General features: G+C 47.9%; 22 non-coding genes across 22 annotated transcripts; all 22 read right to left on the bottom strand.

Annotated features, from left to right (window-relative positions):
• Positions 1-587: 587 nt before the first annotated feature.
• On the bottom strand, positions 588-661 carry Trnan-guu (transfer RNA asparagine (anticodon GUU)). The gene has a single exon. It is a non-coding gene; the product is annotated as a tRNA-Asn (tRNA).
• Positions 662-749: 88 nt separating this feature from the next.
• On the bottom strand, positions 750-823 carry Trnan-guu (transfer RNA asparagine (anticodon GUU)). Its single transcript has one exon. It is a non-coding gene; the product is annotated as a tRNA-Asn (tRNA).
• Positions 824-7,670: 6,847 nt separating this feature from the next.
• On the bottom strand, positions 7,671-7,743 carry Trnan-guu (transfer RNA asparagine (anticodon GUU)). The gene has a single exon. It is a non-coding gene; the product is annotated as a tRNA-Asn (tRNA).
• Positions 7,744-7,825: 82 nt separating this feature from the next.
• Trnan-guu (transfer RNA asparagine (anticodon GUU)) lies at positions 7,826-7,900 on the bottom strand. Its single transcript has one exon. It is a non-coding gene; the product is annotated as a tRNA-Asn (tRNA).
• An 80-nt stretch (positions 7,901-7,980) lies between these two features.
• Positions 7,981-8,054, bottom strand: Trnan-guu (transfer RNA asparagine (anticodon GUU)). Its single transcript has one exon. It is a non-coding gene; the product is annotated as a tRNA-Asn (tRNA).
• Positions 8,055-8,140: 86 nt separating this feature from the next.
• Trnan-guu (transfer RNA asparagine (anticodon GUU)) lies at positions 8,141-8,214 on the bottom strand. Its single transcript has one exon. It is a non-coding gene; the product is annotated as a tRNA-Asn (tRNA).
• Positions 8,215-8,298: 84 nt separating this feature from the next.
• Trnan-guu (transfer RNA asparagine (anticodon GUU)) lies at positions 8,299-8,371 on the bottom strand. The gene has a single exon. It is a non-coding gene; the product is annotated as a tRNA-Asn (tRNA).
• Positions 8,372-8,453: 82 nt separating this feature from the next.
• Trnan-guu (transfer RNA asparagine (anticodon GUU)) lies at positions 8,454-8,527 on the bottom strand. Its single transcript has one exon. It is a non-coding gene; the product is annotated as a tRNA-Asn (tRNA).
• A 392-nt stretch (positions 8,528-8,919) lies between these two features.
• On the bottom strand, positions 8,920-8,993 carry Trnan-guu (transfer RNA asparagine (anticodon GUU)). Its single transcript has one exon. It is a non-coding gene; the product is annotated as a tRNA-Asn (tRNA).
• Positions 8,994-15,208: 6,215 nt separating this feature from the next.
• Positions 15,209-15,282, bottom strand: Trnan-guu (transfer RNA asparagine (anticodon GUU)). Its single transcript has one exon. It is a non-coding gene; the product is annotated as a tRNA-Asn (tRNA).
• Positions 15,283-15,369: 87 nt separating this feature from the next.
• Positions 15,370-15,443, bottom strand: Trnan-guu (transfer RNA asparagine (anticodon GUU)). The gene has a single exon. It is a non-coding gene; the product is annotated as a tRNA-Asn (tRNA).
• Positions 15,444-15,527: 84 nt separating this feature from the next.
• On the bottom strand, positions 15,528-15,601 carry Trnan-guu (transfer RNA asparagine (anticodon GUU)). The gene has a single exon. It is a non-coding gene; the product is annotated as a tRNA-Asn (tRNA).
• An 84-nt stretch (positions 15,602-15,685) lies between these two features.
• Trnan-guu (transfer RNA asparagine (anticodon GUU)) lies at positions 15,686-15,759 on the bottom strand. The gene has a single exon. It is a non-coding gene; the product is annotated as a tRNA-Asn (tRNA).
• An 85-nt stretch (positions 15,760-15,844) lies between these two features.
• Trnan-guu (transfer RNA asparagine (anticodon GUU)) lies at positions 15,845-15,918 on the bottom strand. Its single transcript has one exon. It is a non-coding gene; the product is annotated as a tRNA-Asn (tRNA).
• An 87-nt stretch (positions 15,919-16,005) lies between these two features.
• On the bottom strand, positions 16,006-16,079 carry Trnan-guu (transfer RNA asparagine (anticodon GUU)). The gene has a single exon. It is a non-coding gene; the product is annotated as a tRNA-Asn (tRNA).
• Positions 16,080-16,164: 85 nt separating this feature from the next.
• On the bottom strand, positions 16,165-16,238 carry Trnan-guu (transfer RNA asparagine (anticodon GUU)). The gene has a single exon. It is a non-coding gene; the product is annotated as a tRNA-Asn (tRNA).
• A 243-nt stretch (positions 16,239-16,481) lies between these two features.
• Positions 16,482-16,555, bottom strand: Trnan-guu (transfer RNA asparagine (anticodon GUU)). Its single transcript has one exon. It is a non-coding gene; the product is annotated as a tRNA-Asn (tRNA).
• An 85-nt stretch (positions 16,556-16,640) lies between these two features.
• Trnan-guu (transfer RNA asparagine (anticodon GUU)) lies at positions 16,641-16,714 on the bottom strand. Its single transcript has one exon. It is a non-coding gene; the product is annotated as a tRNA-Asn (tRNA).
• Positions 16,715-16,800: 86 nt separating this feature from the next.
• On the bottom strand, positions 16,801-16,874 carry Trnan-guu (transfer RNA asparagine (anticodon GUU)). The gene has a single exon. It is a non-coding gene; the product is annotated as a tRNA-Asn (tRNA).
• An 85-nt stretch (positions 16,875-16,959) lies between these two features.
• Trnan-guu (transfer RNA asparagine (anticodon GUU)) lies at positions 16,960-17,033 on the bottom strand. The gene has a single exon. It is a non-coding gene; the product is annotated as a tRNA-Asn (tRNA).
• Positions 17,034-17,279: 246 nt separating this feature from the next.
• Trnan-guu (transfer RNA asparagine (anticodon GUU)) lies at positions 17,280-17,353 on the bottom strand. The gene has a single exon. It is a non-coding gene; the product is annotated as a tRNA-Asn (tRNA).
• An 85-nt stretch (positions 17,354-17,438) lies between these two features.
• Positions 17,439-17,512, bottom strand: Trnan-guu (transfer RNA asparagine (anticodon GUU)). Its single transcript has one exon. It is a non-coding gene; the product is annotated as a tRNA-Asn (tRNA).
• Positions 17,513-24,716: the final 7,204 nt, after the last annotated feature.

Below are 24,716 nucleotides of genomic sequence, written 5' to 3'. Positions count from 1 at the left end.
TAGAAACTTCACTGACCTTCCCGTACGGCAAGAGTGCGGTTCGCACGTCTTCGTCCGACACACCATGAAGCAGCCAGTGAATCTTGAAGCGAACGCCACGGTCATTTGGGTCAATAATAAGGCACTTGCGGTCTTTCACCTTGACGTCCATTGCGGCGAGCAGCTTCTCCGTTGCGGTGGCATCTTTCAAGATGATAGCCCAGACGTGATTCATCTGATACGCCTACAGCGTGACAACGTCAGCGAGCATCCCAAGATGAATCAACGTGTCCCTGAAATCCTCGACTCGATATGGCCTTGCACTTACGTCGGCGTGCATAAAACAGTGTTCAGCACAATTTTTCCTGTTGGCAGGCTCGGCAGGATAACCTGATAATCTTCAACAGCGTCAAAAGGCCTGTTGCCGCGGCCCGCTGGGGCCGCTGATACCGCTCCGTCGGAGCCCTTCATTCCGCGTCCGTACGCTAGCGTGGCCGGAAGTGGAATCGTGCGCCACGGAGGTGGCTGTAGCATACGCGGTCGGCATCTTGAGCACACTCTTCAAAACCTATTAATATCAAGAAGGAAAAAATAAAGAAACACGCAAACGCCCCCGAGAGGGATCGAACCTCCAACCTTCCGGTTAACAGCTGAACGCGCTAGCCAATTGCGCCACGGAGGCGGCTGTAGCGTACGCGGTCGGCCATCTTGAGCACACTCTTCAAAGCCTTTTAATATCAAGAAGGAAAAAAAATAAAGAAACACGCAAACGCCCCAGGGAGGGATCGAACCTCCAACCTTCCGGTTAACAGCCGAACGCGCTAGCCAATTGCGCCACGGAGGCTTTCTATTGGCCGCGAGATCAAGCGGAGTCGACGCCTGGCGGCTACTGACTGAAGCGCGCCTAGTGTGGATTGCTCCCTGCGTCGTTGGCTAGCCACGTAGTGTTTACATGTGCGCGTATGTCCTGCACGTTCTCAAAGGGCGGTTTGCTCTGTTATGTTGGCGCGAGTTTAACTGCTCGTACGTATACCTAGCATGGTGTACAGAAGCAAATGAGCTTGCTCGGCTGCCTACGCATTCTAATATAGATAAGTGAGTGCGACTTTCGAGAGGGCTGTGTATTGGTGTCGTACGCTTCGTTCGCCAGAATCATTTCAGTGTTGGTGCCGCTTTCTGGTTCAAGCACACCCTGAAGTGCGCTTGGCATAGTCCCAACACGAGGAATATAAAATAGTGTGAATGCAGCGTTTCAGCGACTCGGTGGTAAACAAAAACGAGGCTCATGCACTTTCGCGTTGTTGTTAGGTGTATAACCGCGGCACTCCAGTGCATGATCAGCTTTAGTTGTGCTTAAGATGTCATTTTGTTGTACGGTCGTGGTCCCGCTACAGCAAAATATTTCCATCAAGTGAAGTTTGAGACTTCGGTACTCAAACTGTCCCTTAAAAAAGAAAAAGAAAAAAGACAATGGAATGACACGGTAGTGATAAAACTGAGTTGCCGCGCGCAATTTTAACTTGGGGCGAAATTTATGCAGAACCACCCGTGTGCTTAAATTTAGATACGCTTTGAAGGACCAGATGTTCAAAATTAATCCCGACGGCGTGCCTTATATTTATGTCGCATAATTTCACGCAAAACATCATCCTTTCTTTTACAATATCTTGAGCGTTTGTGTGGAGTCGTTATAAATTGATGGAAGGCAGCGGACATTATTCGTCTGAAAAAAAAAAAAGACACTTGTTCCATAAAATAACCGGACCTTTCTTGCATCATTGTCGTGCACGTAATCAATCGATGAAAGCCCTGCGCTAACCGCTTACCTGCGTATATATCGTTTCGCGTGAACAGTGCTAATGAACTCATTGCAGAGGAATATGCGCTGGTATACAAATGAACAAGATCGAAGTAAACACTTAAGTAGTTCAGTCGTGCCACTGCAGTGCGTAGTACACAAAACCAAGCTAAACAAGTACAGAGAAACAACAAAAAAGCGTCATATATGCGTTAAGCGCGACTGTCATCCAAGGCGAGCATCCCTTTCATCGGCAGATTGCGCTATACTCACTAGATAGAACATGGATGATCTTAGTGCAGCGATCAACAATGAAGAGCGTATATATTACCAGAAGCTGCAATAAACGCATTTATCGCTGACAACGGCTCAAACCGCTCACAACGAAGCGCCGCGTGTGCATTGTATACGCGCCCCGACCGCCTCTCCACACTAACGCGGCAAGGACGTTGAGGAAAGAGGCAATCCATGGGTCTTTTCGCTGCTCAGATGACATGTTCGTGACGGAAACGGCAGTGACGGGAAAGGCAGCTTCTGAATGCGGGTCTTCACTAGATTGCACTGGCGGTCGAGAGAGCGCGTCCGCGTCAGAATGTTTTCGCCCAGATCGGTAGACGACGCGGATGTCAAATTCTTGTAGGCGAAGAGCCCAACGTCCAAGGCGACCGGAAGGATCCTTCAAAGAAGCTAACCAACAGAGTGCATGGTCGGTTACGACGTCGAAAGTCTGTCCGTACAAGTAAGGACGAAACTTGCTTAATGCCCACACAATTGCGAGGCACTCTTTCTCGGTGACTGAGTAGTTGGTTTCTGCTTTGTGAGCACGCGGCTAGCATATGCGACGACGTACTCTGGAATGCCGGGCTTACGTTGCGCGAGCACTGCGCCAAGACCGACGCCGCTAGCGTCTGTGTGCACTTCGGACGGAGCAGTGGGGTCGTAATGGCGCAGAATGGGTGGTGACGTAAGCAGGCGGCGCAATGTGTCGAAGGCTTCGTCGCATGCTTGGATCCAACTGGAAAGATTAGCAGGGCCAGCAAGTAGTTTCGTAAGTGGTGCTATAATCGACGCAAAGTTACGGACGAAACGACGAAAATACGAGCACAAGCCGACGAAGCTCCGCAGTTCTTTGAGTGTAGTCGGCTTAGGAAACTCGGCGACCGCACGAAGTTTGTCCGGGTCTGGAAGAATTCCATCCTTTGAGACAACATGACCAAGTATAGTGAGTTGGCGAGCCCCGAAGCGGCACTTCTTCAGATTAAGCTGAAGGTTTGCCTTAGTAAGGCACTGAAGAATCGTGCGCCAACGGTCGACGTGTGTAGGAAAATCTGGGGAGAACGACAACATCATCACGGTACAAACATATCTGCCACTTTAGGCCAAGTAGAATGCTGTCCATCATGCGCTCAAACGTTGCAGGCGCATTACACAGACCGAATGGCATTACTCTGAATTCGTACAGGCCTATGTTTCTGGTTTCTTACATATCAAGCAGTGTGACCCCCATGGTGTAAAAAAGCCCCGTTCCTCTGTGAAAGTCCTTACTGATAGTGTTCCTGTGTGTAACTCGAAGAAAAATGTTTTCACCCTGTAGGTACCTGCATGTTCTCACCCGCTTCAGTACATTTTGTCCCGGTCTTCCACTGTATATGGCCCTGTACAATGGTACTGGCAAAACCATAGCACATACATCTTTGTACAATTATTTCCTTCTAACACTTGCCAGATAATCCAACGAAAAACGAACAGATAAAAAACGTACACTGTCTACCACTTCCCTGAGATAGCCACGCAACGTCACGGGCCTGCTATCCGTAGTGACAACAAGTTCTGGTAACCTGAGCTGGCATACCGTACGCAAAAACGGATCCCTGACGTCACGGAAAACAAAAATCTTACTAATTATCTCACAAATAGGTGCGCCAAACCGAGACCCCCGTCCTTCACGCGCCTGAACAAATTGGTCCGTCTGCACATTTCCCATTCCGAGCCCCATATAAAAACTGCGAATACTTGTGCAGCCTTTGCACGTTGATCCTTGAACAACGTAGCACCTGCATTACGTACCACAGTTTAGTGATAAACATGTTGCATACAGTATCCCTAGCAAAAACAGACAGGTTCATGCCTTTCCACCTGTCTGCTTTTTCCTTCGTCTTTTTGTTTGACGCGACCAATACTCCTCGCTGCCGTTATAACATTCAAGGGGAACACAGAGGTACCTTGTCGGTGTTCCGTCCAGTGCACATTCGCAAAATGGTCCGGCTTTGAAGGCCACCTTCCGTGCCGAAGCCCAAGAGATTTCCCCCCGTTTACGCGGCTCCCTGTGACGCTACAAAAATGTTTCACAACACTTATCGTTTCCTCTACGGTTTCTTCGTTCGTACAACACACCGCAATGTCATCTGCATATGCCAGCAGCTTACCTTCCACTGCCGCCAAGCTGAAGCCACGTATTTTTTTCATTTTCAGTTATCGCTAAGCACATCGCTTCGATGTAAATACAAAACAAAAGTGGACTGAGGGGGCAGCCTTGACGCACAGAACGCATTACGTGAATGGGGGCCCCCAAAGACTTGTTAACAGTTAAACGTGTTGTGCAGTTCTGGTACGCCAAGGCCACTCCCTCCTTGATGATGGAACCAACATTAATATGATCTAAGATGACAAACAAATATCATGCGCAACACAAAAGCTTTCTCCAGGTCTATCTGGAGCACAGCAACGCCAAGTAACTCCTCGTGACAACACTCTAGCACACACCGCATCTTGTGAATGTTTGAGCTAATAGTTCTGCCTTTGATTGCACAAGTTTGGTGCTCTCCAACAATTTCTTTAATGACCCCTTGAAGTCGCGCTGCGAGAACCTTCATAAAAATCTTGTAGTCAACATTGGTCAGCGATATGGGCCTATACGATGTCACCAGCTTAAGTTTTTCCCCTTCGTCCGTTTTAGGTACTAATATCGTATGCGCTTTGCTAAAGGAGGGTGGCAGAGTTTCTGTTCGTACGCCTCATTGAACAGCTCAGCTAACCCCGGGGACAGTTCTGTTCTAAACGTCTTATACCACGCAGCGGTAGGCCATCGGGTCCCGGTGACTTTCCGGGTTCAGATGACCAATCGCGCGCTCCACTTCGCCTTCCGTTATTTTGTCTTCCAAGAGCTTTTTTGCGTCGTCACTAAGCCGCGGCATGCGCTTAAGATACTCTTCTTTAAAACCATGTACATTCGCTTTTCGAACTGCAAAAGTGACTGATAATACGCAAAAATGTCCGTTCGATGGTTTCATTGTCGCTCGCGAGAGTCCCGTTGCAACAGACCTTATCGATGTGGTTTCGGCGTCCTTGCGCTTTTTCGAGACCAAGCGCCCTTTTAGTGGGCGTCTCCCCCGCGACAAGATCATTTGCTCGAGCGCGAACCCAGGCGCCTTGATAACGCTCTCTGTCATACTGTTCTAATTTTTCCTTGACACTGCGCAACTCGTCTTTACAAGTCCCAGGCTCCCGACTTTCTAGGGCTATCAGCTGCTGCAGTGTTTTCTTCAGACTCTTTCTTTTATTTGCGCTTCGAATTTTAGCGCGCTCGATCTGCCTAGCGCTTTCATTTTCACCTTCTGCTTTAAACACTCCCATTTCTCTGCTACAGTTTCCGTTTTTTCCATGAGCACTTCAATAATGGTCTCGTGCACTGATTCTAAAAATGGTTCGTCTTTTAATAACAATGCGTTCAGTTTCCATAAATCCCAGTTGAAAGCCTTACGCTGTTTCTTCATGCCTATGCGACAACAAAACAGTGATCTGAAAACGACACTGGCTCAACCGAAAAATCGTGACACATAGGCAAAATATCTAGGGATAGGTATATGAGATCTAAACGCGCATGGCTATTGCCTTGAAATCGCGTGTACATCACTTCGCGATTTGCTACGACACATTCATACACGTCATCCAAGTCATTTTCGTTTATTAATCTGCCTAGCACGTCACTGCTTTTCTCACGAACGCCAGTGCTATTGACTCTATCGCGAGCACTTAAAACACAGTTGAAATCCCCTAACAAAACCACCCTCTTATCACACTTTGTCCACTGAAACAGGTTAGAAAAAAACTGAGCACGCTCTTCTACACTATTCGGTGCGTATACGCATATTACTCTGAATTCAGTGGCACCATATACAAAGTCACAATAAACAATTCTGCCTGACTGGCATGAAAAAACACTTTGCACAAGAAGGCTTTGCAATTTTTTCACAAAAGAACACAACCCGCGGACGTTCCCATCGCGTGGCTTACGACCGCGTAATATCGCTCAGTGAAACGGCGCACCATGCTCCCGGTCTCCTCCTCTCCGTCTACCTTGGTTTCCTGGACGGCTAGGACGTCAATGTCTTGGTCTGTGAGCAACCGCAAGAGCTGACTTTGCCTACGCCTAGCCGCCAACCCTCTGACGTTAAGCGTATAGCTATGCTGAATGGCGGAGTCAGTGCCATGGTGACTTATTCGCTAAAGGAGTAGGCCCGGAGCATGGTGCTTACCTTTCACGACCAGCCCTCGGCTAGCCGCCTCCAGGACCATCCTGCTTCCCGCCGCTATTTTATTTCACCTTGTCCGCCAGTCTCCTGTCGGTAGGGACTTTCGGCTTAGGTTTGATACTAAGCCGCCTCCCTTGCGGCGCCTTCGCAGGCGGCTCCTGGCTGTTGGTCGACGACGCCCCGTCCTGCTCTCCCGAGTCGTCGAGTGGACGCTTTAGCGTGGCGCTGGTCACGCACATCTCGTCCTCGCTGTCCGCCGCCGTCTCTCCCTGACCCTCCGTCGTGTCGGCTGCCCCCACTGGAACCACGTCCCTCTCGACCCGCTTGGGCCCGACCGCTGACGGGGCGCTGGCCGGTGTAGTCAGATGCTGGAGAGCCTCGGGTCCTTGGGTGTGTCCCCCGGCGCCACCCCTCCAGTAGTCACAGGGACCACTGGGCTTCCGACCCCTTTGGCGGCGTCCTCTGCCTCGGCCGCGTCCATTACGTGCTCCGCCATCGCCTCGTTCATCGCTGGCCCCGTTGCACTGGCGTAGGTTCTAAAGCAGTCGGCTTCGACGTGTCCGAAGCGTTTGCAGCGTGAGCAACGGGGGACCTTGCACTCGGCGGGCGTGTCCTGTGCCTTGGCAGCGCAAGCATTGCATCGGCCGACCTGGCACAACCAGCAAGGCCAGTTCTCCATCGATCCTGATCTGGTGCGGGAGGTCTTCGACTTTGACGCCGCTTTTCAGCTCAGGAGGGCTGTTCTTGTGGTCGAACACCCTTCGGACATGCCCGGGACACGCCACCGCTCACGGCTCACCTCCACCACCTTGCCGAAAGCGCCGTCCGTACTTCTTCGTCGCTCACCTCGTGAAGCAGCCAGTGTATTCGCAGCCGCACCTGCTGGTCCTGGGGTCGACGACGACGCAGCGACGCCCCTTCACCTGCAGCTCCTTCAAGGCGAGCAGGCGTTTCGTGGGAGCGGCATCATTGAATGTCACCGCCCACACGTGGTTAACCTGGTACGCACCGAGGCTTACCACATCCGGCAGCAGGCCCGTTGGCGTCAATGCGTCCCTGAATCTTCGACCTTGTACGGCCTCGCTCGTACATCACCGTGTAAAAACACGGTGTTGATAACAAGTCGTCCTTTTGGCAGTTGCGGCAAAATAAAGTGGTATTCGTTATCTCCGTTCCTGTTTCCGCGGCTAAGACTGGCCGCTGTCGCCACTCCGCCGGAGCCCATGACCCTGCGATCCATTCAGCACGGCTGCTGGAACCAGAATGCGCCACGGAGGCGGCGGTCGCATACGCTGTCGGCAACTTGAGCACACTCTTCAAAAGCTATTATTAAAAGAAGGGGGAAGAAAGAGAAACAGAACAACCCCCGGGAGGTATCGAACCTCCAACCTTTCGGTTAACAGCCGAACGCGCTAGCCATTGCGCCACGGAGGCGGGGTCGCATACTGTGTCGACAACTTGAGCACACTCTTCAAAAGCTATTATTAAAAGAAGGGGGGAAAAAGAGAAAAGAACAACGCCCCGGGAGGGATCGAACCTCCAACCTTTCGGTTAACAGCCGAACGCGCTAGCCAATTGCGCCACGGAGGCGGCGGTCGCATACTGTGTCGACAACTTGAGCACACTCTTCAAAAGCTATTAAAAAGAAGGGGGAAAAAGAAAACAGAACAACGCCCCCGGGAGGGATCGAACCTCCAACCTTTCGGTTAACAGCCGAACGCGCTAGCCAATTGCGCCACGGAGGCGGCGGTCGCATACTGTGTCGACAACTTGAGCACACTCTTCAAAAGCTATTATTAAAAAGAAGGGGGGAAAAAGAGAAACAGAACAACGCCCCCGGGAGGGATCGAACCTCCAACCTTTCGGTTAACAGCCGAACGCGCTAGCCAATTGCGCCACGGAGGCGGCGGTCGCATACTGTGTCGACAACTTGAGCACACTCTTCAAAGCTATTATTAAAAAGAAGGGGAAAAAAGAGAAACAGAACAACGCCCCCGGAGGGATCGAACCTCCAACCTTTCGGTTAACAGCCGAACGCGCTAGCCAATTGCGCCACGGAGGCGGCGGTCGCATACGCTGTCGGCAGCTTGAGCACACTCATCAAAAGCTATTAAAAAGAAGGGGAAAAAAGAGAAACAGAACAACGCCCCCGGGAGGGCTCGAACCTCCAACCTTTCGGTTAACAGCCGAACGCGCTAGCCAATTGCGCCACGGAGGCGGCGGTCGTATACTGTGTCGACAACTTGAGCACTTCAAAGCCTATTATTAAAAAGAAGGGGGAAAAAAGAGAAACAGAACAACGCCCCGGGAGGGATCGAACCTCCAACCTTTCGGTTAACAGCGAACACGCTAGCCATTGCGCCACGGAGGCGGCGGTCGCATACTGTGTCGACAACTTGAGCACACTTCAAAAGCTATTATAAAAAGAAGGGGAAAAAAGAGAACAGAACAACGTCGCCGGGAGGGCTCGAATCTCCAACCTTTCGGTTAACAGCCGATCGCGCTAGCCAATTGCGCCACGGAGGCGGCGGTCGCATACTGTGTCGACAACTTGAGCACACTCATCAAAAGCTATTATTAAAAAGAAGGGGAAAAAGAGAAACAGAACAACGCCCCCGGGAGGGCTCGAACCTCCAACCTTTCGGATAACAGCCGATCGCGCTAGCCAATTGCGCCACGGAGGCTTTTTTTTTATTATTTCCTGCTTTGGTCAAGACACACTTTACATAGGAATTCTTATCTTTGAATTCAACACTTCACAACATGTTCAAATATACATTTTAAAAACGGGACTGACATCTTGTCCCGTGTAACTAATTTAATAATATTTCACTGTGAGCAGCTTTTCTATCAGGGTAGCCAGTCAGGTGCTCAGGAAGTTCGTATACATCTCTAATGTACAACAAGTATTCATGAAGGTATACCTTGGCGGCTTTTGGTGCTTCATTTTCATGCCTGATATCCATTCTGGTTTTCCAGACACTGTGCATGGTTACTAGCATTATCATATCACATGGCACATCCCCTGTTTGTTCCCAAGGCAAAAAGCGTATTCCGAATGGCGTAAGTGGGAAATCTTTTTTTAAAGTTCTCTGGAGGATGTCCCACATGAACACAGAATCAAAGCAATCTAAGAAAATGTGTTCGATTGTTTCCGGCTTATTGCATATCAAGCAATTTACACCCCATGGTAGATAGAATCCCTTATCTTTTAGCCATGGTTTAACGGGGAGCGTGCCAGTGTGTAGCAAAAAGAAAAAGGTTTTAGTTGACGCTCTTACAGGCATTCTGTTAATACGTTAAACACATCTTTCTCAGATCCTAATACATACCTATTACGGTATACAGGCACTGGGCACAATGCATATTCACTAAATCCTTATACAGTTGTTTTTTGGTTACCGATGACAAATACTCTAACGAAAAGTGCACTTGTAGGACCTGAAAGGCATATACAACTTCTTTTAAAAAACCTCTCACCGCTACCTGCGTTGGAGAATACGATGATACAATGTACTGTGGTAGCTTATCACGTAGTCTCACTTGCATCACCGCACGCAAGAATCCATCATTTTGATCCCTTAAGTAAAAAATCTTAGAATAACCTGCTTGAGGAATAAATGCGACAATCCCACTCCCCTTTCTTAGCTTGTGAAAAAGATTAATTCGGCCAGTTCGTTCCCAACTAGATCTTCCAAATAAACACTGCAAATATTCTGTGCAACCTTGTACACATATTCGAGACATACATAATACCTGTAGCATGTAAAAACTTTTGCTACAAGAAACACGTTGCACACTGTTGCGCGCTTAAAGATCGAAAGGTCACATCCTCCCCACTTGGTGCCTTTGCCCGAATGTTTCAGTTTCATCAGCCCATTGTTCAGTGGTTTCTTGATAATATTTTAAAGGCACTCCGAGATACTTGGACGGCGTGGTGGTGAATGTGATCCCTTCAAAGTACTCTGGTTTTGGAAATTCCACTCACCATGCAAAAACCCAAACACTTTTGCCAGCTGATGGCGCTTCCAGTATAGGCACAAAATGTTCTGGCTTCTCTTATCGCCTCCTGTATGCTGTTTCTTATTTTCACAAAATATCGCGATATCATCTGCGTACGCTAAAACTTTTACTTCATGTGTCAAGAACTGGTATCCTGTTATTTTTGTGTTGCTCATCAATTTTAAACAAAAGGGTTCTAATGTACATGGCAAATAACAGAGCGGAACAAGGGCATCCTTGCCGCACACTAGATGTCAAGCTATGCTAGCGCTAAGTTTTTTGTTAATCACGAGGTTAGCATAGCAGTTCTGATATGCCATTCTCACACCCTCTCGTATTACTCCACACAACATTAGTGTGATCAATAGCGCAAATAATATTTCATGACTCACTTTGTCGAAGGCTTTCTGCAAGTCTAATGTATCATCGCTATGTGGCCATTAGTTGCATCACAACATTCTAAAATGGTTCTCGCCGTGTGAATATTGTTAAAAATGGTTCGTCCTTTTATACCGCACGTCTGGTGCGCACCAACAATACTCGTAATTACTGATTGTAGTCTCTTTGCCAGAACTTTCATGTAAACTTTATAGTCAACATTCGTAAGACTTATGGGCCTATAGTTTTCCCACACTGCAACGTTTTCTGCGTCTTCAGTTTTGGTATGAGTATGACGTGACTCGCCCTAAAGGACAGAGGCAGTTGCTTAACTTCATATGCTCAGTAATAACGTGATAAAGCATTACCGTAGTTTCACTTTGAAAGTTTTGTAAAATCTGCCCCTATGCCATCAGGTCCTGGCGGACTTGCCTTTACTAAGGTCTTCGATTGCTTGCCAACTTCTTCTATCTTTATGGGCGTTTCAGCGCATCTCTGACGTCATCTTCCAATTTCGGCATAAGTGAAAAATTCTTCTATGAATTTTTCTTTCACTTCCGTTTTACCGCCCAACAGTCTTCGGTACGTTTCAAGGAAAGCTTTTTCGATAACTTGCTGCTCCGAAGAAAAGCTCACCTCGTAGCGTATTTCTTTAATCTCTTTTTTGTTGCATATCGTTTTTCTTCCGCAAGCACTCGTTTTGTGGGCACTCGCCATTGTGAAACGTCAGCACGTGCCCCTTATTACTGCCCCTGTTATATCGTTCTTCCGTAATGCATTCCATCTGTCTTTAACTTCTTTATTAAAGGACGATAGTCTTTCTTGGGGAACTTAAACCGCAGAAAATTTTGGTCTGTCTTTCTGTCTTTCTGTTTGTCGGCACGTCACCCGATTCAGCCAACCGGCCAAAGTTGAACCACTTGCTTACCGCCACCCCATCTGAACAGGTCCGACTGTTCATACTTGTGAACGTTGTCGATCAAAGTAAATATTACGCTATATGAGGCGTAACATCATTAGGTAAGGATTAGGTGGTGTGTTCCTTTAATAGAAAATACATAGATACGCAATTTTAAAGACCTTGATGGTATGCATTTAACGTTGAGACAGTAACGCGTTTATTAAAGATTGCCACAGCTGAAGCGATCAGCGGTGCAAGCCGAGCAAGCGCGAGCGCCAACAACCAACCGTCTTCGTCTTCTTCTTTCGCAGGCGGTCTTGTCTGCGCCCTACCATGTTACAAATCACTCCCCCGCGGAAAAGGAGCCATCCTGGCGACCTAAGGAACTGGTACAAATGGTGGGTCATAATGCGGCTTCAGTCGATCGACGTGAACAGTCTCACGGCCGCGACGACGGCGGTCCGTAGATGACTGGGGATGCTTGACGTAGGACGCGGTATGGGCCTTTGTACTTAGGCAGTAGCTTTGTGGAAAGGCCAGGAGCGGAGGAGGGAACGCGAAGCCACACCAACGTTCCAGGCGAATACGACTGAGGAGGCAGGTTTTCGTCGTGACGGTCCTTCTGGCCCTACTCGCCCTACAATGTTACAACCCTAGTTTCTTAAGGTGCGCTGAAAATGCGTCTGCGCTGAATTTGTCTTCCTCCGTGCCCTCTGCACAAGCTCATGTGTGTTTCGGTTCAGTATTGCATTGTACGAATGACAGGGGGCGCGGTCTGCATTCCTGTTTTACCCAGGCGACGTGTAAGTAAGAGAGTTTGTGGAGAGTACTCGTTGAGTACGGACGTTTCTTCTCATCGGCGCATCGCGCCAAATAGCGTGTTCGGGCTGGCCGGCGTCCCCAACCGGTCGCGTTGGTCACCGCCTGTCTTCGCCTGCCGCTGCGCCGGACTACCAGCCCGCAAACACAGCACTCATGTTTCCCGACGTATTGCCAGATGGCGTCCATATCTCACGCAGCGCTCTTCTATCGTCTTTAGACGACATTTGCAGCGAAGCACGCAGATACGCGGCCAATTTTTTCTTTGCTAAACAATCCGGGAATAGTGCTATCTGCATTCAGTAGATATTTCCAGTGTGCTCTGCAGCTCTTTTTCTTTTTGCTTTTCCTTGTATCTGGACACTTGACCTTTCAATTGCGTACATTTTAACTTCATTTTAAATTGCTCCCAGACGCTTATGTAACTTGTGCTTCCATTACGAATGGCATCTTCAGCTTTCTTGCCTACTACTTTCACAAACATCTCGTCCTCCAAGAGTTTTTCATTTCAACTTCCATCAAATCCCAGTTAAACTTCGTAGTTTTTCTTTTCTTGCCAATTCGATCGTTACGAGAGAGTGATCAGTGAAACTAAGGTTTTTCACGGCATAGTTTGTGCACAGAGGTACAATACATCCAGATATATACATTCTATCCAGTCTGGCGTGACTTTGCTGCTGGTAATGTGTAAACTGCACATGACTGCCACGGAATACATACCCTACATCTACCAAGCCATATCATCAGTTATTGCAGCAAGCTGTAATGCACTTTTGTCGCGTATTGGAACATTTTCACACTGTCTTCGGGCATGCACACACAGTTGAAATCACCGAGCAACACAACAACACGATCGCATCTTAGAAAAGTGTCTACGTAGTCAAAAAAACATTTTCTTTCACAAGCTATATTAGGCGCGTACACACAAATTATTCGCCATTTTTTTTACAAAAAGTAAAATCGCAAAGTACAAGTCGCCCATTATCGGAAGTAATGACTTTTTCCTCACTAATACCCATAGACTGTTTTAAAAATAACAGACACCCCAGACCTGCCATTGGCATGACACACATATGTTATAGTTTGTTTTGTAATTATTCGCCAGCCGTTCAGTTAGTTCTTCGCTGTCAATTTTTTATTCTTGCACCGCTAGAATATCAATGTCATTATCAGTCAGTATTCGTTTTAACTGCGCTTGTCGTTTTTGAGAAGTTAATCCGCGAATATTAAGGTGGCTACTTTCAGGGCCACAGCAGAATTCGTTAATGCCGACTGCAGGGGGTCAGAACTCACACGTTTGAAGGGCCCATCACGTCAGGAAGAAGACTTGCGGCCAACGGACTCTCCACGTCAGGTGGTCGTCTTTTCAGGCGAAGACCAAGCGTCTCCTCTAGCAGCACACATTTTCAGAGTTCACTGTGCTGCCCGTCCGTTCCAGGCTCTGTCGCGAAGTCTGCAGTCAGCATCCCCGCTAAGGCGGGTCTGCTGGCGGTGCCGTCCTCTTGTCTAGCGGCACCTTGGGTTTGAATTTCATTGGAAGTCGCCTGAAAACCGGCGTTTTCGGGAGTGGTTCTTTTGCGCAGCCTCCGTCTGGTGTGCCGTCTTCCTCGGTTTGTTCACGCGGTCTCTTTACGACCGTCTTTTGGTCGCAATCCATGTCGGTGCTTTCCTGATGGCTTTCTTCTCTGTTAGTTGCGGTGCTCGCGGTAGTACTTGTCTTGTTGGTGTCCGTGTCAGCGTCTGCAATTTTCTTCGTGTCATAGGCGGGTGCGGCCGCGTCGTCGTCTTGACGGCCCACGTTCTTTTCAGAAAGTTCCGTCTGTGGCTCGCTATCAGGTTTCGCTGAGTCTCCACCCCCCGACACGGTCGCCTCCGCGTCAGCCTGGTCCATGAGGTGCTCGTCAACGGCGTCGTTTCGTCCAGACCCTGTCACATTGGCGTAGCTACGCACGCACTGGGTCTCGTCGTGGCCATAGCGACGACAGAGCCCACAGCGTGGTACTCGGCACTCGCGCCTTATGTGTCCGGTGCCGCGGCACCGGAGGCAGAGCGGTGGTCTGCCAGGAACGTGCACGAGTGCGTGGTCCTCCCCGACGCGGAGCTGATGCGGCAGGTCTTCCACAGTGTATCCTGCCTTCAAGCGAAGGGGCCAGACGCGAGTGTGAGATCCTTTGTCAGCACAGCCTTGCACACGCCATTTCTCCCGTGAAATTTCGCTTACGGTACCGTAAGGCGCCAGGGCGCTTCTTACGTCCTCGTCTGGTGTGGTGTGCAAAAGCCAGTACAGCTTCATCCTGACGTCTTGATTGCTGGGATCTATCACAACACACCTGTGATCCTTGACTGTGAATGCTGCGGTCGATAATATCTTCTTTTTAGCACTCTCGTCCTTGAAGGTAATCGCCCATACGTGATTCATTTGATAGGCTCTAGAGCCACCACTTCCGGCATTAACTGCAAACGGTCTAAAGAATCACGGAAATGCTCGACTCGATATGGCCTCGCTTTCACGTCCGCGTGCAAAAAGACAGTGGTGTTACGGTCAACCTGTAGGCAACTGGGCAATATAATCTGGTAGTCCGTGTCGTCTTCGTATCGTTAAACCTGATGCCGCGACCCGCGCTGGGCCGCTGAAACCGCCCCTTTCGAGGAGCACAACATTCCGCGTCCGTTCACTACGGTGGCCGAAGTGGAATCAATTGCGCCACGGAGGCGGCGGTCGTATACTGTGTCGACGACTTGAGCACACTCTTCAAAACCTATTATAAAAAGAAGGGGGAAAAAAGAGAAACAGAACAACGCCCCCGGGAGGGATCGAACCTCCAACCTTTCGGTTAACAGCCGAACGCGCTAGCCAATTGCGCCACGGAGGCGGCGGTCGCATACTGTGTCGACAACTTGAGCACACTCTTCAAAAGCTATTATTAAAAAGAAGGGGGGGAAAAAGAGAAACAGAACAACGCCCCCGGGAGGGATCGAACCTCCAACCTTTCGGTTAACAGCCGAACGCGTTAGCCAATTGCGCCACGGAGGCGGCGGTCGCATACTGTGTCGACAACTTGAGCACACTCTTCAAAAGCTATTATAAAAGAAGGGGGAAAAAAGAGAAACAGAACAACGCCCCCGGGAGGGATCGAACCTCCAACCTTTCGGTTAACAGCCGAACGCGCTAGCCAATTGCGCCACGGAGGCGGCGGTCGCATACTGTGTCGACAACTTGAGCACACTCCTCAAAAGCTCTTATTAAAAGAAGGGGGAAAAAGAGAAACAGAACAACGCCCCCGGGAGGGATCGAACCTCCAACCTCTCGGTTAACAGCCGAACGCGCTAGCCAATTGCGCCACGGAGGCGGCGGTCGTATACTGTGTCGACAACTTGAGCACACTCTTCAAAACCTATTATTAAAAAGAAGGGGGAAAAAGAGAAACAGAACAACGCCCCCGGGAGGGATCGAACCTCCAACCTTTCGGTTAACAGCCGAACGCGCTAGCCAATTGCGCCACGGAGGCGGCGGTCGCATACTGTGTCGACAACTTGAGCACACTCTTCAAAAGCTATTATTAAAAAGAAGGGGGGGAAAAAGAGAAACAGAACAACGCCCCCGGGAGGGATCGAACCTCCAACCTTTCGGTTAACAGCCGAACGCGCTAGCCAATTGCGCCACGGAGGCGGCGGTCGCATACTGTGTCGACAACTTGAGCACACTCTTCAAAAGCTATTATTAAAAAGAAGGGGGAAAAAGAGAAACAGAACAACGCCCCCGGGAGGGATCGAACCTCCAACCTTTCGGTTAACAGCCGAACGCGCTAGCCAATTGCGCCACGGAGGCGGCGGTCGCATACTGTGTCGACAACTTGAGCACACTCTTCAAAAGCTATTATTAAAAGAAGGGGGGGAAAAGAGAAACAGAACAACGCCCCGGGAGGGATCGAACCTCCAACCTCTCGGTTAACAGCCGATCGCGCTAGCCAATTGCGCCACGGAGGCGGCGGTCGCATACTGTGTCGACAACTTGAGCACACTCTTCAAAAGCTATTATTAAAAAGAAGGGGAAAAAAGAGAAACAGAACAACGCCCCCGGGAGGGATCGAACCTCCAACCTTTCGGTTAACAGCCGAACACGCTAGCCAATTGCGCCACGGAGGCGGCGGTCGCATACTGTGTCGACAACTTGAGCACACTCTTCAAAAGCTATTATTAAAAAGAAGGGGAAAAAAGAGAAACAGAACAACGCCCCCGGGAGGGATCGAACCTCCAACCTTTCGGTTAACAGCCGAACGCGCTAGCCAATTGCGCCACGGAGGCGGCGGTCGCATACTGTGTCGACAACTTGAGCACACTCTTCAAAAGCTATTATTAAAAAGAAGGGGGAAAAAAGAGAAACAGAACAACGCCCCCGGGAGGGATCGAACCTCCAACCTTTCGGTTAACAGCCGAGCGCGGTAGCCAATTGCGCCACGGAGGCGGCGGTCGCATACTGTCTCGACAACTTGAGCACACTCTTCAAAAGCTATTATTCAAAAGAAGGGGAAAAACGAGAAACAGAACAACGCCTCCGGGAGGGATCGAACCTCCAACCTTTCGGTTAACAGCCGAACGCGCTAGCCAATTGCGCCACGGAGGCGGCGGTCGCATACTGTGTCGACAACTTGAGCACACTCTTCAAAAGCTATTATTAAAAAGAAGGGGAAAAAAGAGAAACAGAACAACGTCGCCGGGAGGGATCGAATCTCCAACCTTTCGGTTAACAGCCGAACGCGCTAGCCAATTGCGCCACGGAGGCGGCGGTCGCATACTGTGTCGACAACTTGAGCACACTCTTCAAAAGCTATTATTAAAAAGAAGGGGGGAAAAAGGAGAAACAGAACAACGCCCCCGGGAGGGATCGAACCTCCAACCTTTCGGTTAACAGCCGAACGCGCTAGCCAATTGCGCCACGGAGGCGGCGGTCGCATACTGTCTCGACAACTTGAGCACACTCTTCAAAAGCTATTATTCAAAAGAAGGGGAAAAACGAGAAACAGAACAACGCCCCCGGGAGGGATCGAACCTCCAACCTTTCGGTTAACAGCCGAACGCGCTAGCCAATTGCGCCACGGAGGCGGCGGTCGCATACTGTGTCGACAAGTTGATCACACTCTTCAAAAGCTATTATTAAAAAGAAGGGGAAAAAAGAGAAACAGAACAACGTCGCCGGGAGGGATCGAACCTCCAATCTTCCGGTTAACAGCCGAACGCGCTAGCCAATTGCGCCACAGAGGCTTTTTTTTTTTTTCATTTCCAGTTTCAGTACATACAGATTGGTTAACAATACAATAATATAACAAAGGGTGAATAGTTAAAAACTTTCTCTGGTCTTAGAGAACGTGGTACTAAAATTAGCGCTAAATCAACAACAGTTCTACTTGCGGCAACCATTCCGGTACGTTGGGTTGAGACTTCTGCTCTTCCACAAATCTGTGAAGGCTTTCCTTAAAATATTCACTTGCCGATATTGCTCCAACATCGACATTTCGCACTGCCACAGGGCACCTCCAGCGAAATGTTTTTCGTTTCGGTTTTTGTTTCGTTCCACCGCAAAAAGTTCCGTTCCGTTTCTGTTCCGGAACGAAAAAAAAAATGTTCCGTAACGGTTCGTAATGTTTTTTACGCAAAAATGTGAAGTTAAGGTAATACAAAAAAAAAACATTGGATTTGTGATGTAGTTACTTGCCCTCCTCTTTGGAAAGTGGGACAAGGGTAAAACACGTTCTTCAGAGGAGCGGAAGCAACTCTACCACGAATTCCTACCACCTTTCACAAAGCAGTATTAATTTCAAAGTAATAGTACTTATTTATTTTCTCAAAAGACAAATGCTATTTTTTTAGTGGGCTCAGTGCTTTGTGTCAAGGGAGTGAGCACGATCTCAGAAGCAGCACGTCACTGAGTGTATTCTATGATGTCCGAGACCACTGTTCTGATAAAAGTAACGCCAGGCCTGCGCGGAACACGCAGCGCAGTCACGGCGAAAGCTGGAAGAGCGGACTTTGTAGAACCCGTTGTAGAGTCTCTTGGGGCAACTAATAATAATAATATTTGGGGTTTAACGTCCCAAAACCACAATATGATTATGAGAGACGTCGTAGTGGAGGGCTCCGGAAATTTTGACCACCTGGGGTTCTTTAACGTGCACCTAAATCTAAGTACACGGGCCTCAAACATTTTCGCCTCCATCGAAAATGCAGCCGCCGCGGCACTAAACCACCGTGGCGGGGCTTGGGGCAACTAATACAAGTACACATGCAAGGTACTCACTACGCCATAAATCATGGTAATTTTTCTGAAGTAGCGAAGTTCCCACTATGCAATTTTTCGTCATTTTTCAGACAATCGTGGTACCCACTACACATCTGTAAGGCATGTGCACTTTGTGCTGTGGCTAATGACGATGAGGAATTATGGCTGAGCACTTTGCAGTGGGTGGGAAGCAGTGTTGCGGAATGGGAGCCTTCATATCATTCCTGTTCCATTCCGGGGAATTAGGACTTGCCGCTATTCCATTCCTTTCGATTCCTCGGAATGAAAAAACTTATCCCATTCCCACTCCGGGAATGGCCGTGCAGTTCAATTCCATTCCTGTAATTCCTCAAAGTAGGAAATGCATCTTGATAGTTTTATAGAGTTAAGAATGAACGCCCCATAAAGCTGATGCCATCAGATGCATTAAGAACTGCAAAAGTACGCAAAACACATTACCAAGGTCGAGGGATAGTAGCTTGGTGACATCTCGTGCAGTACAACCACTGTACTAATTCTCATAGGGGCAGTTCTTCCGCTACCTATAGTATTTGCATGGTCAGAATGTTTTAACGAATGGTGATATTTTAATAATGTTTAAGCTTAAATGTGGTAATGCTAAAATGACGACATAGCGTATTTTTATGCTGAAAAAAAGTAGTATTCAAGAAGACTAAGCAGTTTTACCACGCGTCTGGAGCGGTCGTGAATATGGAGAAACTAAGATTTGGCTAATGGGGAACAAAACCCTCTAGATCTGCTGGTATTAGTTGTAACAGTGCACCGCTCGGGCACCTTGTGCCTTTGCATCGAATACGGAACACTCACTGGGCCACACTGCTCGTCAGCACTGATGGTTGTCAAGCGCGCCTCGCAAACATGGATGGGGTGAGGAGAACTTTGTGTTCGTCTGTGCGCAGGTATGCAGTCTCTTCCTTGTCGCAAAGGTTATTTACGTGTGACAGGTACTAAACTGCTCGTGAGATAAAGATCAGGCTGTGCATAGAGTATTCGCCACTTTCGTGTGGGGGCATCAATGCGAACCAACGCGCAGGGGTATAGTTTGTTTCTCTCTTCAGTATCTGCTGGGATATGCATTTGTTTGTACACTAACTTATGTCTCTCTTTTTAGTAGGCGCGTTGCTTATAAATGTACCGTGCTTGTAATCAGCCAAGCCATTTTAAAAATACTGCTTTATTGTTAAATTCGAGGCTGACTTACTAGTGTTTGAAGTTTGAAAAACAGCAGGTAGACGAAAACGTGCTCTATTTTTGTAAAAAGACGTAATTCCATTCCCATTCAATTGCGTGTAAAAGGCGCTTAATTCCATTCCCATTGCATTCCTCCAAGCGTTGTCCCCATTCCATTCCGGGGTCGGGAAAATGTAGAATGGTTTCGGAGTCACTTCACTTCTGGAGTGGCAACTCCGCAACACTGGTGGAAAGCACTAAACCACACACTTAGCGCTGTTAGCATTGTGTGATGACTGGTTGTTATTTCACTCTTCTGCCACGCTATATTACATATTTAACCCTTTCGGCCCTGGCGGTGTCAATTGGCACCATCACAAAACATTTCCCCTAGCAACTCGGAAATGAAACCAAAACTGCCCATTCTTGGGGGAATACTTCTCCAATGATCCCCACTGCCATTGACACCAAAATGGTGACATGCTTGCGGAGCTAGAAGCCGCGAAGAAGAAGCTTGACCGAAGTATCACTAGATCTTAAATAATTTTTTTAAGCTACCCGATTCTTGGCCAATCCCCCTGAGTGGGTGTGAGCCAGCAGAACAGGATCTACATCTACATCTACATCGTGGGTGATGCCGAGGCGGGTCAGCTGAGGCGAGTAAGCTCCATTTGCGGGTCAACATACCGAGGCTGTTTTAATGAGTTTCACACTGAAAAATGAGACGTGGTTCACATTTTGTGTACTCTAGTGAATAGCCGGAAAAAAGATGCTATTTTTCTCATTTCACAACCGCTGAGCCCTGATGACCTAATCTGATGTCATGTCTGTAAATCCATTAATACTTGCACCACTGGCTGAATTTTTCGTTTGTGGTCTTCTGAGGTCATAACTATTAGGAAAACACGCAGAAAAAAAGTCCCTGACCAAAATAAAAAATTCAGGGCTGAAAGGGTTAACACGATTCCTTGCCCGACATGACGCCTGTATAGAGTATCTTTGCGAAGGAGTTACAAGCACCAGCGTGACATTGTGGTGAAAGACCTTATACTGCCACGCAGAGGGCGCGGGTTAAAATCCCATCCGACCCTAGAAATTTGTTTCTCATTCATTTTTTTTTCTTATTTCACGCGATAACAGTCACGGACTCCGGCGGCGGCGGACAACTATGGCGCAAAAATCGGCTGTTGTGATCGCATAATAGCTTTCGCTGTAACAAACTTCAGCGCCGACAATGCCCTCTCCACTTTGGCCTGCGTTACAGGTGCGCAAAAGTCCACTTGCGTTAATATAGACATCTCTGGTTGCCACTGTTTTCGTTTTTCGCCCAATTTCAACATATCTTTGCTTTGGAATTCCTGCCTGAGGTACGCGCTAATACTATACCCTGAGATATGCTCACATTGCACGAGCTCAGTTGTTCCGGATCGCGAAGTTTTCTCGTAAACCGAAAAACGATTGAAAAAATTTCGGTTTCACTCCGGAACGAAATATATAAAGTTTCGGTTACGTTTTCGTTCCGCTCAAAAATATCGTTTTTTTTTTTTTTCGTTTTTCGTTTTCGGTTTTCGTTCCGTTCCGACACCCTGACCTCCAGACACTGTGCAGTACAAATAGCATAATCAAGTCACAGGGTACGCCACCTTCACTGTCTATTGCCAAAAACCTGATTCCTTGGGGGTGCAGGGGAAAATCTTTCTTAAGTGTTCTCTGCAGTATATCCCACAGAAACACTGCATCCCAACATTCTAAAAACACGTGATCAATTGTTTCATCTCTTTTACATATTTCACACTGCACGCCCCAGGGTCAGAAAAATCCCCTTTCGGCCATCCATGTCTTCACAGTCAGCATGCCAGTGTGTAAACGAAAGAAGAAAGTTTTCACACCTGCTGGCACAGGCATTCTTTTTACACGCTTGAAAACATCTTTTCCCTTTGTTGTACTGTACTGAGTTCTGTACAGTGGCATAGGTAGCACCATTTCACGCACGTCTCTGTATAACTTTTTCCTACTTACATCACTTAAATAGCTCAACGAAAAACGAGTGAACAAAAAGCGCGCAGACATATCTACTTCTTTAAGGAAACCGCGAATGCTTCCGTGCACGTGTTCTGTCGAAACAACGAAGTCAGGTAAGGCCTGACTTAATCGCAGCTGGCACATTGTCCGCAGGAAGGGGTGTTCCACATCCCTTAAGAACATAAAACGATTGACTACTTGGCGCAAGTACAAATGGCTTAAACCAATCCCACCATTACGGACTCGCATAAACAGATTTGTTCTGCTAGCTCGTTCCCACGTGGAGCCCCAAATACACACTGCGAATATGCGGTGGAGCTTTTGGACATTCATTCTCGAACAATGAATCACTTGCATGACATACCACAGTTTACTTATGAAGAATAAGTTACATACTGTAGCTTTAGCGAAGACTGACAGGTTCCATCAGTTCCAGTTATTGGCTTTTTCTCGTAGTTTATCGATCTCATCATGCCAATGTGGTTCACTGTCAATGTAATTGCTCAGCGGCACACCCAAATACTTAACGGGAGTGGTAACAAACCTTAAGTTGGCGAACGTGTCTGGGGTAGACGGCCATTTACCGTGCAAGAACCTGAGACACTTCCCCCAGTTCACAGCGCTTCCACTTACAATACAAAAGGACTTGACCGTTTTAGCAACATGCAGAATGCTGTCGTAGTCTGTACAAAATGTGGCAGTATCATCGGCGTAGGCCAACAAACGCACCTCTACTTGTTGTAATTTAAAACCATGTATCTGTTCGCTCTTTATAATGCACTGGCAAAATGATTCAACATACAGAACAAAAAGTAATGCTGAAGGAGGGCACCCTTGACGCAGAGATCGTGGCACTGGTATACGCTCACTGACCACTGTATTCACTATCAACTGCGTAGTGCACGACCTGTACGTCATTGCGATTCCATCTCTAATAACATGGCCTTCATTGACATGGTCTAGCACGCAGAACAGAACGTCATGCGGAACCCTATCAAAAGCTTTTTCGAAGTCTATCTGTAGCATAGCAACTCCAGCACCTGTCACATCACAGCATTCCAGGATAGAACGGGCGATGCTTGTATTCGTTTTAATCGAACGTCCTTTGATGCCACACGTCTGGTGTGGCCCTACTATCTCTGTTATTACAGTTTGCGGTCTTTGAGCTAAAACTTACATGAAAATTTTATAATCACTATTAGTTAAGCTGATAGGCCGCTAAGCAGCTACGTTACGTAATTTTACGGGATCGTCAGATTTATGTACTAGTATGGTGTGCGCTGTAGAGAAGGACGGGGGTATAAACTTTGTTTCGTAAGCTTCATTGTAAATATTGGTTAGAATCGGCGACAGGGCGTTCTTGAAAGCTTTATAAAACGAAGCACCAAGGCCATCCGGGCCCGGCGACTTTCCACAAGTCATGCTCTCTATCGCACAGTTCACCTCGTCAACGGTGATAGGCTGCTCCAAGAGTTCTTTCGTTTCGTTGTCCAGCCGTGCTATCAAGGCAAGGAACTCGCTTTTGAAAAGTTCGATGTCAACCACGCTTCTAGCGAACAATGCACTATAGTACTCCGAAAACGTTTTAACTATTTCGTTAGTTTCTTTAGTGATTACGCCTTCACGTTCAATTTCTAGTATTTGTTTCTTTTGCGCATGTAACTTTTCCGCACCCAACGCTCTTTTCGTCGGCGTTTCCCCGCTTATCAGCCTCTCAGCTCTTGCTCGAACTAAAGCACCGCGGTATCGCTCGATGTCGATAAATTCTAGCTTGCGTTTTATAGTCTTGATATCCTCGATGAATTCGCCAGGTCTGCGGGTTTCTTGATTGATAAGCATCTGAAGGTTCGAACGCAGTCTGTTTTCCTGAGCTCTTGCCTCTCTAGCGACGGCGCTGGATCGTTCCAGTGCTTTCATTTTAATATGATTTTTAAAAAACTTCCCACATTTCCCCCATGAGCAATTTACTTTCCATATTCAGTGTCTTAAGTATTGCAATTGCTTCCTTCACAAAGACCTCGTCTTTGAGCAGCTTGCTATTCAATTTCCATAATTCCCATTGAAATTTATTTCGCGTTTCCGCCCGATTAGCAATAGTAAATTTAACCAGGCAATGATCACTGAAACAGACCGGCATAACATGGTACTGCTGACAAAATGGTAAAATATCCAGAGACACGTACGCTCTGTCTAGTCGGGCATGGCTCGATCCTTGGTAATGAGTTAATTGTACAGCACGTGCACCTTCTAAACATTTTCCTACATCTTCAATGCAGAAATCATTCACTATTTCTCGAAGAGCTTTGGTGCTTGCATCATTAAAATTCTTCCTGCTAGTTTTATCTGCTGCAGATAGTACGCAGTTGAAGTCGCCGATAATAATGACTAGCTTCTGGCATTCGCAGAATTGGCAAACATGCTCAAAAAACGAGCGTCTTTCTTCTACATTATTGGGTGCATATAGGCAAATAATACGCCACTCCTTATTCTCAAGAAGGAAATCATAGACAATCAAACGCTCGTCACAACAAATTATTACCCGTCTCGATAGGCACAAGCTACGGCGCAGCAGTAGGCAACAGCCCGCCGATGTTCCTACAGCATGACTAACCACGGTATCATAGAGCGACGTGAAGCGCCGCACCATGTTCCCAGTCTCTGCTTTACCATCTACTTTAGTCTCTTGTATCGCTACAACGTCGAGGTCATTCGCGGTCACCAAACGGTACACCTGACTCTGCTTTCTTTTTGACGCAAGGCCTCGTACGTTAAGCGTCGCGATGCGTAGTGATTCAGCAAGGAAGATCATTGCGATAT

Source organism: Rhipicephalus sanguineus, chromosome 1 (assembly GCF_013339695.2).
Source record: "Rhipicephalus sanguineus isolate Rsan-2018 chromosome 1, BIME_Rsan_1.4, whole genome shotgun sequence".
In the NCBI taxonomy this organism is placed as follows: domain Eukaryota; kingdom Metazoa; phylum Arthropoda; class Arachnida; order Ixodida; family Ixodidae; genus Rhipicephalus; species Rhipicephalus sanguineus.
The sequence above is the reverse complement of the archived record's forward strand: the minus strand, read 5'-3'. Positions and strand labels throughout refer to the sequence as shown.